This window comes from Dendrobium catenatum, unplaced genomic scaffold, assembly GCF_001605985.2.
Source record: "Dendrobium catenatum unplaced genomic scaffold, ASM160598v2 fragScaff_scaffold_183, whole genome shotgun sequence".
NCBI classification, from domain to species: domain Eukaryota; kingdom Viridiplantae; phylum Streptophyta; class Magnoliopsida; order Asparagales; family Orchidaceae; genus Dendrobium; species Dendrobium catenatum.
The window spans coordinates 460,444-471,082 of NW_021318645.1; the positions used below are offsets into that span (position 1 = coordinate 460,444).

At 32.7% G+C, this 10,639-nt stretch overlaps 1 pseudogene; it reads right to left on the reverse strand.

Moving 5' to 3' along the window:
- Nucleotides 1-8,347: 8,347 nt before the first annotated feature.
- Nucleotides 8,348-9,231, reverse strand: LOC110097261 (annotated as a pseudogene).
- Between the last annotated feature and the right edge of the window lie 1,408 nt (nt 9,232-10,639).

The window sequence follows — 10,639 nt, forward strand, 5'->3', positions numbered from 1 at the left end:
CCCCCCCTCCTCTTGAGGTGCCATAGTCATCCAACATTTTATGTCTTCCGTAGCTCTTGATAATGCTAATTATCATGAGTATTTTTGGGTATCGCCCAATATGTAATAAACTTTAGGAATTATATTCTATTTGAGAATTAACTCAGAAAATGAATATTATTATAAAAAGAAATATAAAAATTCTCTGGTTAAAAAATTAAAATCTTTCATGAAAATTTTAATGATATTAGATAAGTAAATGTGTCCTTAAAATACTTCATACCGATTTCTCTATCTTTCATGTTTCTCTCTCTTAAAAAAAGTGGATAGACATAAAATGATGAAAATAATCCAAATTAGGATAAAAAGTTCCTTTGAAATATTAAGAAGATTGCAGGCCAATCTAATTAATAACCATTCATTAATCTTGTCCATTTAGTTATCTTAGTCAGGCCCTAACAAAATTTGTAAGTTAGGCTAGCTATGACCCAACTAAAGCTTGACCTTGGTGCTAATGATCTCAACAATAACTTGGAGAATCTTATAAAGTCCAAAAATTTCCTTTTTAGTTATTAGGTTAGCTTAAACTTGACATATGAGCCAGGACTTAGTTAGGTTAGTCAAGACTCGTGCTTCATTTGGGACGGCTTTCTTCTTACTTCTTAAAGCAACTTTTTAATACAAAAATTTATTTATTTTTATGCTAAAAAGCTACTTAAGAAGCAATGTTTCAAACAAAGTTTTAGTTTAAGGCTTTGAGTAGACCAATTGGTGAAACCTAGGCTTAGTATTTAACCCTTGCTTATATAGTTAAACAAGAATGGTTTTCACAAACATACCAAGGCAACTTGGGCTCACTATAGATCGTCCTAAGTTTCACATTTGATCATTATAGACCCAACTTAACCTAAGCATTGACCTAAAGCTACCCTATATTGGGTCGATTAAGAGCCAAATAAAATTAGCCTAAATTGAAAAGGCTAAACATATCTTAAATGGCATAGAGCAGCCAATAAACTAGCCTAGCCTATTATTGAACCCAAGCTAACCCAATCTAGCCTAATTAGGCCTAAGTAAACACAAACCCAATGCAAAGCATAACTGTTCCCGCCTGAGTTCAATTGTGTCAAGCTTAATAAACTAAATTACTCTTCCTTAACCTTAAGTGAATTGAATTTGAGGGATAAAGTAATAAAGATATTCTAAGGCTTAATTCCACCAAATGTTTACAAACTCACCCCTCTTGCAACATTAGTAGCTCCCTTTACATTGCCTCCCTTATGAACACCAAGAACCCCCAACTAGAACCTCATGCTCACTAAAGCTTGATCAAATGGAAGCTTGTTGCATGTTCCTAAACTAAACTTCTAAGATATGTGCATGATCCAAGTTGAGCTCTACTTCCCACTAGAATAGGTAACCGAGCATAAAGCCTAAAACTTTTTGTTATTGTGATCAATATAAGCACCTACTACACTGTTAAATTTGATTTTATTACCACTAGCTTCATCTCAATGTCCTGATATAGTTGAACATTTTAATTAACAAAATCCATGAAGAGCTAAGTAAGATTGAGATGTTTTAGGGTTAGACCTTCATGGGTTGATCATATGGGGATAATGTGTACATTGATATGAACATGCATGTTGTACTATGAATAGTTTTGATTGAGCAAAATTCATTATTTTGAGCTAACACTTTCATGCTAAATCTATTATTCAATTAATTAGGGATTAATAGGCATAATCTTTAGGAAATTACTATGGCTAATCTGCTAATTATACAAATGCAAGAAAAAAAGTCCCAAATTTTTTTAAAATAATAATCTATACATTAAAATTGAAATCAATACTTATCTTTTAATAAAAAAATTCTTAAAAATTTTCTTAAGTTAATAATTTGGTGTAATAATTACTTGGTTAGTTAGAAAAATCCTGAGTTAATTTGGGATATCCTTATATGTTAATTAGAGCCTATTAAAACCTTATAATTCTCCATTTAAGGACGATATAAACCTATGCATTCAAACCTTCTGGGGTCTAATTTTCATATCTTTTACTAATCAATTAAGCTATTAATTAAAAAAATAATTTATTACTTTTTATTAATTATATAATTCAAAATGCAATTAGCTTCTATAGTTCAATGAAAATGCTTGGAGATTAATGCATATAATAAACTTAAAGTATTAATATATTTAATTTGCTTAGTCAAGGTTATTATTAATCAAACTCTTAATTATCATACTTATTTAATTTAATCACTTTTAGATTATCTTATCACAGCTATTTACCGCTCCAAGAAGGTATTTGATAAATAAAAGATTAAATTTTGAAGTTTCTTTTAGAAAGTATTAGGGCTCACTAGAAATCAAAATTGATACTATAAAAATCAAGGTTATTTTATAAATAGAAATCAAAATGCAACTATCATCCTTTCAATGTAAACTTTTTTAAACTTTATATAAATTGAGCATATATAACGAGTAATGTCCATTTAAGATCATGGAATTATATATACTTCATTTGATTTGAATGTTCATTGGTTGATCTGAGCATGCAAAATAATTGAATAACTATTACATATATTTAAATATTAAAGATTTATTTATTTAGTTTTTTTTTTATAATTTACACCTTTAATGATAATTATATAAAATATTAAATAATTCTAAAAAATCACCAAAATATTTTAAAATGTACTTTGACTTGAATAAGAACATTTACAACATCAAACAATTTAATTCTATATTGATTTAGTTAATTACCCATACTTCCTTAATTAATTCCTACATTTCTTTATTTATTTATCAGTTAATACAATTAGTGATTAAACTTTAACTTTGCCTCTCCCCATGAGTTCAATTTTTCTTAACTTCAAAATCTTCAATTTTAAAAAATCAAACTTTAATTTTATAATATTCTTGGATATTTTAAACAAATTAGATTTCAAATTTTAATATTTTTTGGGAAAATTTTGAAATTTTCCAAAACTATTTTCGATTAATACAAAAATTTAAACAAAAAATTATTTGAATTGATTTAATTTGCTCATTTCAAAATTCCAATTTAATACACTTGCATAACCTTGTTTGGTGTGCTAGTCAATTAAAGTTGGCCTTAGGTCAACTATAGGTTCACCTCATTTACAATTTGTGATCATGATCCCGATCTTTACATTCTTGTCATAAAAAAGTCCAGCTGTGGCGATCAAGATCTCTCTCTCTCTCTCTCTCTCTCTCTCTCTCTCTCTCTCTCTCTATTCATCATCCCCCGCTACCTATTCGGGCTACCCGTCACCTCCACCACCTATCATTTGTCCTTATTAAAAATAGAAACCACCATTATAATTTTTTACATGAAAGTTTTTTTAAGAGATAGTAAGAAAGCCATTTCAAACGAACCTTAATCACTAATAAGTTATGCTCAATAGCAAATTTTGGGGCCTTAGGCGACGAATTGATATTAGGTTGTGCTGAATAAATCATATGTATCTCATTTCTTAACGTTGAAAGAAACCACAAAACATTTTTTTGAGGTAAATTGATATTAGTTGCTACAAAGTTTATCTGCCTCTCCTTTTCAAAAATTTATATCTTCTTAGCGCATGCGTTTGCTTGTTTTTTTTCTGAATAACTTGAAAGAGATTACGATAGATATGATGACTAGAGGAAAGCAGCAGGTAAGAAAGAACAAAACAGAGGGATACACAGATAGCTGAAGAATAGTATTTCGGTATTTCATTATTCCTTAGCAGCTGTGAGTACATAGTATATATATATATTGCATTGTAACAAACCTTACTAAGGTTGTTAGAGAGAATCATCTACAACTGCTTCACATGAGACGGTTTAGGCTGCCCATGTGCACCATTATGTTTTGCTATAACATGCCCCTTCAAACTGATGGAGTGATAGCTGTAGTCAGTTTGCCGGTTATGGCCTTAAATCGAGAGATTTGTAGAGATTTGATAAATATATCAACAAGCTGATCTCTCGTAGCAATGTGGTGCACAATAATTTTGTTGGAATGTATGCAATCACGAATGAAGTGACAATCAACTTCAATATGCTTGGTGCGTGCATAAAATATTGAATTATTGGCGAGGGCAATCTTGGACGTCTTATCGCAAAATTACATAGTTGGTTTTGTAATGGGAAAGCAAAAGTCAACTAGGAGTCGCCGAAGCCATATAATTTTTGAAACTACTGTTGCCAATGATCGATATTCGACCTCTGTGGAGTAGCGCGCTACTGTTAGTTGCTTCTTAACTTGCCAGGATATCAATGACTTGCCCAAGAAATTGCAATAGCCCAACGTAGATTTGCGATCAAGAAGATCATCGACCCAGTGAGAATCGGCGTAGCTATGTAGAGTGAGGTCGTCCGCATACAAAGGTAATATGTAGGAGTGTGCCTTGAATATATCGTAGGAGTTGTTTAAGTATTTCAAAATGACACAAAAAAGGCTTGTGCATGTGCTGACACACCTAGTGAACTACAAATGTTATATCCGATTGAGTGAGAGTGAGATACTGGAGAGATCCGACGAGGTGTCGATACAACTGTGGATTGGAACATGGAGCTGTATTGAGATTGGTTCGTAGATGCTTGATAGAGCTAGGAGTAGAGACCGGCTTAGCATTTTGCATGCTTGCTTTATGCAAAATTTGGTTGGCAAAATTTTTCTGTGTGAGATGCACTCCTTGTGGGGTGGTGTTAACCTGAATACACAGAAAATATGACAAAGAGACACGATTTCTCATGGAAAATTGGGACTTGAATTTGCATATAAGTCTTTGTATAATGGGTTAATCGTTGCTGGTAAGGAGAATTTCATCGACATAAATTAGTATGTATAGATGGATAGAGCCGGATTGATAGGTTAACACTAACGGATCGGCGTTGCCAAATTTAAAACCAAAGAGTTGTACTCGTGTTGAAAGGGTTTCATATCATTGCCGCAGAGATTGTTTTAGTCAGTATATATCTTTTCTAAGTTTGTAGACGTAAGCATGATTTAGTTGATCAATGAAATCGGGCAGTTGCTGCATATGAACCGATTCCGAAAGATGAATATGGAGAAATGCATTGGAGACTTATAGATGTATGGTATGCCATTTGCGATGCAAAACAACAAGAATGAAAACCCAGATCATAGGCATTTTAGCTATGGGACTGAAAGTTTCATGATAATCGAGACCTTGTTCTTAATGAAATCCTTGGGCGATATTGACCACTATACCTCAACCCACATGAAAACCAGAGCTATTGTTTATACCGTAACCATCAAATACATGAAAATGTCAACATCCAAGCATCCTGCGGGAAGGAAGCCAACTCGAAAGAGACCCACCAGCAGTCGAACGGTCCAAGAAGATCAGAACAAAGCACAACATGCACAGGACAAGGAAAGACAGAAAATACCAATGTGGAGGAAACACGGTGGCAAAAAATAACTAGAACCACCAAAGAATAGTAAAAAACCAGAGCTATTGTTTCTCTCCAACCATAATATTAGAAAACTATCATAGGGACAATAATAGCAATGTGGTCCGCATGCATGCCATTTGGAGCACTAGTGAGCCAAAAAAGAATAGCAAATAATGATATTAGAAGCCAAATTAAAGCTAAAAGCATTCTCCAAAAGACCAAAACCTTGTTAGCAATATCCTACACAAGAAAATATGATTAAGAGTTTCTACATAAGAATAATATTGGAATTTTAAAACAATGTTGTAGACCTTAGAGAACAATCACTCATCCATAGAAATGAAACCTTTTTTAAGCCGCCAAATTAAAATAGAGTATGAAGCATGAAAATTCAGACTCCAAATTCTATGAAAAACTTTGATATTAGGAAAGCAATCTTGATACAATTTCAAACCTCTTTAGTGCAAAATTCGCCATCTTTAGACTTATTAAAGATCATTTTATTTGTCGTAGTCATCTCAAAAGATATGTTCATAATGTCATCAGCTACAATTTTAGGAACAAAATCAAGCAAACTATTGTAATTCCAATTATCATTGTCTAAAAATTCAAAAACTTTAAAATTCGAGATAAAATGAGAATAAAAATAAGAATATAAGGAACCAAAAGCCATCCAATTGTCTTTCCCGAAAAAAAAAAAAAGAATTACCATTTCCAGTACCCCATTGCAAGAAAGATTCCCCCAGCCACTTGATACTACACAATCTGTGCCAAACAAATGATTGATTGTTTTGAAAACACAACCAGACGAATGGTTGGAAATGAAATATTTCAGGTTCAGAAAGTTAGCCAAAAGGAGTTATTTTGTCCGAATTTCCACCAAAGTTTTATAGAGAAGCAAGTAACCATATGTTTGATGGACTTGTACCCAAGGCCCCCATTCCCAACAGGGCCGGTACAAGAATTCAAAGTTTTACAGAGAATCCTCTTAAAATAAGAAGAAGATATATTTTTATTATTAAATTTTTAGTCCATTTCAAAAGCTAATGTTGTGAAAGTAATTATTAAATTATTCTGAGGAAAATATTATTTTTTATTTTGCTGTAAATGCTTCTAACATAAATCTTTTTTTAAAGTAATATCAAAATAGTGGATAAATAAAATTTATGATTGTGTATTAATTAATGATTAAATTGTCAATGCCCAATTTATAAAAAAATCAATTTGAACATTACTTCGAAATATTCTAAATAATATATTAAGTTATAGAGCTTAATTGCTATCATATGAAGAAAATGTACAATATACATTCAGTCACAAATAAGTCATATTTATAGAGATATCACTATATTTTTTAAGATATTCTATTTTTTTTTAATTAAAGTGGGCATCATTTTTTTAATGATAAAACCTCCAAGCCTTTGATCTGATCTGTTACAAACAATCCATAATAAAGAAAGGCTGAAAAGAAAAAACAATGATAAAGAAACAAAGAAAAATGCCACATAAGCAACCTAGTCGGCAGGAGGTAATAAATGGAAGCAGCCACCCAAGCATGCACAACTCCCATGAGAATCAAGAAATGGAACTTGAAGACAACCAGCAAAATAACCAAACAAACCATGCAGGGAAAAGGAGCAATGAACCATAGGTGCGCCCAAGTGATCACCAAGATAAGCACCATAAAGAAAAGAGAACAAACTAGTGGAGAAAATCCTTCATTGGAGAACAAACTAGTGGAGAAAATCCTTCATTGGATCATCATGATGAATCCTCTTCAATCTATAAGCCTCCATGTCTTTAGCTGTAACATGCATGTCGCCATTATGTAAGAATCATGTAATAGATCTAAAAATTGGTTATTCAAGGCAGATCAAACACAAGCTTATCATCATAATTAACCTCATCGCTCTACTTGACATTGTATTTTCATTTTCTTTCATTTGTTTCTTCCATCTTCCTTTGATTCTTCTGTATAATTGGAAGTCATTAACAATATATACAATTAGGATTATCAAATAAGATCCTCGTTCATGTTTGATCATGCTCAAATTCAACTTGATAAAATCTTAATTATATATATAAAGCTTTCAAGCAAAGGCTCATTTACAACACTATAATACAACTAAAAAATAACATTAAATTTAGAGAGAAAAAGCATAGATATGCTCATCTTCTTTAGAGACTCAACAAGAAGTTTTTGATCAAGAACGAGATCCTGCAGGATTTCAGTTCCCAATGTAACAGGCTGCTTTTCTTCATGCCTCTCTGGGGTCTATGCTAAATAGGCATTTCGACAAAAAATGTTCTTGAAGTTGCATATTTCATACCAGGAATCGAATTAATTTTAAACAAATGACAAAGCAATACATATAGAGCTTTTGCTACTCTCTTAATTCCTAACATAGTTAAATTTCTTAGAACCTGTGCTCATCAATAAGCATGCATGTTCAAACCATGAGCAGCAAACAACTAATAAAATCAAATTTTATATATTGGCAAAATTTCTAATCACGGTACAACTCTTTCACTAATTAAATTATTGTACATTTAGAAGGAAAAAAGTCTTATATATCACATTGGGAATTATAGTCATGTAGATAAGTTCTGTTGACTTTATTTCAAAAGAAAAACAATGCTGAAATGAGAAGCAAAATAACTAAAAAAAGGAAAAAAGAGGGGGAAAACAAAACACAATTGTATAATTTCAAATATCGATTCTAACAAAACAACCTTTCTTCTCAAAAGTACATAATAACTATAATTATTTATAATAATGAAATTTTTTTTAACAATGATAATATAATTAATATTTTTTTTTTGTTAAAATTTTATGCAAACATGAAGAGCTTTCAACAAGATTTTTTTTTTTTTAAAACTCTAATAACTCTTAACTCTAAGAGAATTCAAAAGTAGAACAGAAGGGGTACCAAAATATAAATATATAAGCAGCCAAGTAGATCTAGTTGAAAGCATGATGAAATTAAGTAGCAAAGTGGCACACCTAGAGATTCTAGAGGAACCGTTAGTCCCACCATTTTAAAGTAACGTCAAATCTTTTTTAGAAAAAAAAAACTAGCAAGTGACAAAAAGCAAACAGATTCTCTCTTTGGCTAATTGGTCATGGAATTGCATCAGAGGGTTTCACTTCTCTTCCTTCTCAGCCTCTGCAGCCTTCTTCAATCTGGCACCAACCTGCCTAGCATTCATTCTCTCGACACGAAGTTTTCCATAAGCCTTGAAAGCCTTCATCTCATCTGTGACTTTCACCATCTCAACTGAAGGCTTGTCATGCAAGCACAAAAGGCATATAGTCACCCTTCACCTGGGTGGCCGTAGCAAGCTCTTCGGGAGTGGTATCACCAGCCTTAAATTTCCTTGCACGTCTTGGGAAAATGACTAGCTTAGCTTTGTATTTCTTCAGCCTTTGCACATTGGCCTGGAGACCTTCCAAGGAGCGGTTCTTCCTACGGTGATCAACTGCAATGCCAATTGTGGGTGCAAGCTTCTTGGGAATTCCTGCAGCCTTGAGTTCCTCGAGAGTAAAGCCTCTACCAGCTCTGGGTTTCATATTGTACTTCAGTGTCTGGCAACGAACAACTGGGCGGAGGGGACCAGATGTTGGGCGAGGGAAGATTTTCAAAGCCTTCTTCTGTCTGGCAACACGTCTTCTGGTCTTTCGTGCAGGCTGGTTGAACCAGGTCCTCACATAGTTTTGCCAATGCTTTTTGAAGTGATTATTTGGCACTACATTATTGTGCTTCACCATGATTATACGGTATGCCGACGCCGCGTTAGCTTTCTAACTCCAACTTCCGGCGCCCGAGATGCTGCGGCTCTAGGAGCTTTCAACAAGATATGCTGTCATTTGAATAGTTTCTTAATAAAACATTTTAAATTATATAAGAGGAATAAGAAAAATAAATTAAGACCAACTCACTGAAATTTTTTGCACTTACCTGAGGAAGAAATGTGAAGTACTAAACTAAAGATTCATTTGAGGCGAGGCGAGGTGTTGCTGGATTTGCCAAGACAGAGAGGACCGTTGTGAGCGATGGTGGGAAGAAGATCGGGAATAGGTGCAACGTTTAGCTAGAAGAAGAGAACGAGAGAGGTTATACGTTTATAGGAAAATGTGGCATGGGTTCTTTTTTTAAGGGCCAAGAGGGTAACTGTTCAGCTACTAATTAGAAGAGTTGTCAATAAATACGGATGGATGCCACCAATGCAAATAACTTGTCAAAAACATAAAAAAAGAATTAACTATATTTGAGAACTTTTTTATTTATGAGATAAACCAAATGTGAGGTTCTAAATGGCAATTGGAATAAGGGCCCTAAATGGAATGGGATAAAAATGGTATGACATATCAATATTTAAAATTTTATTTTAAAATTGAAAAACAAATAAATAATTAATTATTGCATTATTATTTAGATATTTTTATTCCACAAGATAATGGCCATTTCTTTTAAGTATTTTTTCAATTCCAAATTAGACTTTTGAGCCATTCAACATTGGATTATTGACTTTTACCTCATTTTACTTCTCAACAAAAGTATATAGAAAGGAATGGAAATTGTATGAGTGCTAGGTTTCCATCTACCATGTTTTTGTCAATCTATTGCATCTTTTGGAAGCCCCTTAACTATCATATGTGAAAATAAATATATTTTGTAAGTTAAATAATGATCAAATTGTCAATGCCCATTTTATAAAAAATCTATTTGAACATTCCTTCAGAAGATTCTAAATAATCTAGTAAGTTATAGAGCTTAATTGTTATCCAACGAAGAAAATGTTCTATATACATTCAATCACAAATAAGTCATATTTATAGAGATATCACTATATTTTCAAGATATCTTAATTTTTTAGTTAAAGTGGGCATCTTTTTTTTTTGAATAAAACCCACATACGAGTACTTTAGGGATCAACAACCCTCTAAAAACATAGCATTTAAAAGAAAACCTACGAGCCTTTGATCCGATCTATTACAAACAATCCACAATAAAGAAAGGATGAAAAGAAAAACAACGCAAAAGAGACAGAAAAATGCCACATAAGCAATCCAGTCAACACGAGGTAATATATAAACGGAAGCAGCAACCCAAGCAAGCACTAATCCCACGAGAAGCAAGCACTAGAACCTGAAAACAGCCTGCAAAATGACCAAACAAACCATGCAGGAAAAGGAAAAATAAACCAAAGGTGCCAAAATGATCACCA